Genomic DNA, 4,048 nt, shown 5'->3' with positions numbered 1-4,048 from the left:
CACAGCCTCAGCTGGCACCTTTTGTCTCAATTACTTTCCAACAGAGATTTCTCTTTTCAAAACAGAAGTGTCAGCATCAATTTCACAGTGTTGATAAAAATGGGAAGTTGATAGGATGACCAAGTAACACAAATAAGAAAAGACATCATTTTTAAGGAAACAGATTGTGTTTCCTGAACCTCCCCAGAACAGTACACTGAGAGCCAGATGGGCGTCTTGGGACTGGATTCTAGTCCTGGTTCTCTCTGTAGTTCACTGAGGGCTCTCTTAGTTACCCCAGGGGATGTTGTGCTTGTGGGGAGGGCACCAGGAAGGTGGTGTTCACACCTCTGAGAGTTTTGGCTTTAAATTTAAAGCAAGCAGAAGGATCCTTCATAAACAAAGTCCAGTCACATCCCTCCTCTGATCAAACCCTTTGAGATTCCGTCTTGGATAGAAAGAGAAGCCAGTATTCACACAATCATCCTCTCCCCATCTCTTCTCCTCTCCCCATTCCAGCCACACTGACCTCCTCACTGTCCCTCCCACCCCAGCCATGATCTCCTTCAAGTCCTTACTGGTTGTTCCATTGGCCTGAGAAGCTTCAACTCTGGACACCCACCTGCCCTGCTTGGTCACCTCAGCTCCCCTTCCATTCTGCGGGTGTCCTTCTCTCTGTCTCGCAGAAGGCATTCATGAGGAGGAGGAGGAAATTAAAACTCTCTAGAGCCATGCTGTCCAATATGGTAGCCACTAGCCACAGGTAGTATTTAAGTTTAAATATAAATGAGTTAGGCTAGGCGCAATGGCTCCCACCTGTAATCCCAGCTGTAATGGGAGGCCGAGATGGGAGGATTGTTTGAGGCCAGGAGTTCAAGACCAGCCTGGGCAATGTAGTCAGACCTCCACCTCTACAAAAAATTTAAATTAGCTTCACCTGGTGTCATGCATCTGTAGTCCTAGCTACTTGTGTGGCTGAGGTGGGAGGATCCCTTGAGCCAAGGAATCCGAGGCTGCAGTGAGCTATGATTGCACCACTGCACTCCAGCCTGGGTGACAGAGCAAGACCCTGTCTCTAAAAAGTAATTTTAAAAAATTTAAATGAGTTAAAATGTAATGAAATGAAATATTCAATTCCTCTGTCATTGAATAAGTCACATTTCACGGGCTCAATAGCCACATGTGGCTGGTGGCTGCTGTATTGGACAGATCCAGATATAGAACAGTTCCATCATCCCAGAAAGGTCTGTTGGCTACTCCTGATTTACACAGATTATGCTTTCTTGGGGCTTTTACTGAAGAGTCACTTGCAAATGTCCCTCCCTCAGAGACAGCCACGGCACAGTCGCCAGTGCTGAAACAATGAGGATTGCCCAAGGGTCCAAGAAGCCCATGAGATCTTCACACATGACATCTATCAGTAAAGCCCCTGGCGCAGCCCACTGGCATGCTGTGGTCTCCTTCACATAGTCATGAAGTCACCACTCCCTTTCAAGGGTGGGTGCATTGGGAGGTACATTAGTGTCCTACAGCGGATTACCATAAATTTGGTGGCTTAAAAGAAAAAGAGAAATGTGTTCTCTGACAGTTTTGGAGACTGGAAGTCCAAAATTGAGGTGTCAGCAAAGCTGTGCTCCTTCTGAAAACTCTAGGAGAGTTTGCTTCCTCCAGCTTCTGTCTGGCAGCTCCGGGCATTCCTTGGCTTGGGACAGCCTAACTCCATTTGCCTCTGTCTTCATATGGCCTTCTTTCTGTATGTCTCCTCTTCTTACGACCAACAGTCACTGGATTTAGGGACCACCCTAAAATCTAGGATGATTTCATCTCAAGATCCTTAACTAATTACACCTGCAAATACCCTGTTTCCAAATAAGGTCACATTCGCAGATACAGGGTTAGTACTTGAATATGGGGGACACAGTTTGACCCACAGTAGAAAGCCGCTTGGATTAGGTGCTCCAGACACAGCTCTTCAGCCCACAGCTGTGTGAGTTGCCCCATCTGTTTGAGTCCTCCGAGCTGAGGCTCCAGACATTGTGGAGAAGAGACAAGCCAGCCCTGCCGTGCTCTGTCTGGACTGCTATCGACTGAATGTGTGTGTCCCCCAAGTTCATAGGTTGAAACCTAGTCCCCACTGTGATGGTATTTGGAGCTTAGGTCTTTGGGAGGTGTCTTAGTCTGTTGGTGTTGCTATAACAGAATACCTGAGGTGGGGTAATTTAGAAAGAAAAGAGGTTTATTTGGCTCATGGTTCTGCAGGCTGTATGAGAAGCACGGCACCAACATCTGCTTCCGGCGAGGATGTCAGGAAGCTTCCACTCATGGTGGAAGATCACATGGCAAAAGAGGAAGGAAGAGAGGGAGGAGGAGGTGCCAGGCTCTTTTTAACAACCAGCTCTTGGGGTAACTCTCAAGGGAACTAATAGAGCAAGAACTCTTTCACTAAGGTGAGGAGGGGACCAAATCATTCATGAGGGGTCTTCCCGCATGACCCAAACACTTCCCATTAGGCTCCACCTCCAATATTGGGGATCAAATGTCAACATGAGATTTGGAGGCTCAAATATCCAAACTATAGCAAGAGGTGATCATGTCATGAGGTTGGAGCCCTCGCGAATGGAATTGGTGTCCTTATAAAAAAGACCCCAGATTACCAGATGATTGATATACAAGAAAAAGAAAAGACCCCAGAGAGCTGCATCACCCCTTCTACCATGTGAGGACACAGCAAAAAGACAGCCATCTATGAAGCAGGAAGCAGGCCCTCACCTGACATGGAATCTGCTGGCACCTTGATCTTGGAGTTCCAACCTCCAAAAAGGGGAAAAAAAAAAGGCCCGTGGTTAAAAAGCAACCAAAAAAAGGGCGTCTGGTAAAAAAACCCAAATGGCCTTCGAGACCGACCCACAGAAATCATGAACATAAGAAATGGGTTATTGTTTATGCCACAATTTTGGGGTTGTTTTCTCCCTATCATTAGATAAAGAGAGAGACAGCCAGCCTTTCTTTGCGGGGCCAAGACGAGGCAGTAGGGAAGTGCGGAGAGCACTCTGTTCCTGAGTTCCAGTTATGCACAGTGCACCCTGCTGGCCCCTTCACGTTATGTTCTTCCTTCATCCTCACACTCACCCCAAGGCTCAGAGAGATGAACTGACTTGCTCAACGCCACCCAGCTAGTGAGACGCAGCCTCAGGTCTCCAATACATCCCAGGGAGTCTGTTGGGTAGAGCCTTAGAGTGCAAGCCCTCTCTAGTGTCCTAGGCAGGTCTTTTCCTATGAGGGTCTCCTCCAGGCTTGGCGAGGCAAGGGTTAAGGCTGGAGCTCACACGCGCTGGAGTGTCCATTACTCCCACCGCCTGCACTAATGACAAATCACGTATGCAGCCAGGGGAAGGCGCATGAACTGCCAGATGTGTGGTAAGAAACCAGCTTGCCGGAAATTGCTATCAGGCGATTATTATTAGCTTGGTTATTCAACACAGCCCTTTCTGCAAAGGTCGTGCGTTTATCAAACACTTGATGTGTTTTCCCAGTCAGCCCTAGAAGAATTTGTCCTCCTGGAAAGAAAGCTTGTCCCCCAGGACTGCTGAGAGTGGGTGATTATAATTCTGCCCTCTGCCTCCCATCAGCTCATAACAGCAGCTGCTTTCAATGCACAGCAGTTGCCTCTGGTTCCTGGTTCTGTGCACAGATGCACGAGACTGACCTTCAGGTGCCCAGAGTGGGGTTCAGATCCCCAGCTTGGCCACTGATTAATCATATTCATTCCTTCAATACCTAATTTTGGAGAGCTTTTCACACGCTAGGCACTCAGGCAATCACTTCTTTGAAACTTAATTTTCTAATTTCTCAAATACTGACAGTACATTTCTTGAAGTGTTGTTGTGAGAATGAGTGACATATAACCCATGGAAAGTTGCAGGCAATGACTCCCCTCCCCTTCCTGAGGTAATCTAACCGGATCTGTTGTATTTTTAAAAACCCACCAATTTCACTCTCTTCACAAAGTCATATTGTTAGATGAAAAAAGGCAAGTTACAGTGCCATCCATACTGTGTAAGATCAGTTA

Source organism: Propithecus coquereli, unplaced genomic scaffold (assembly GCF_000956105.1).
Source record: "Propithecus coquereli isolate 6110/MARCELLA unplaced genomic scaffold, Pcoq_1.0 Scaffold27, whole genome shotgun sequence".
Taxonomy (NCBI): domain Eukaryota; kingdom Metazoa; phylum Chordata; class Mammalia; order Primates; family Indriidae; genus Propithecus; species Propithecus coquereli.
This window is presented reverse-complemented; position numbering follows the sequence as displayed.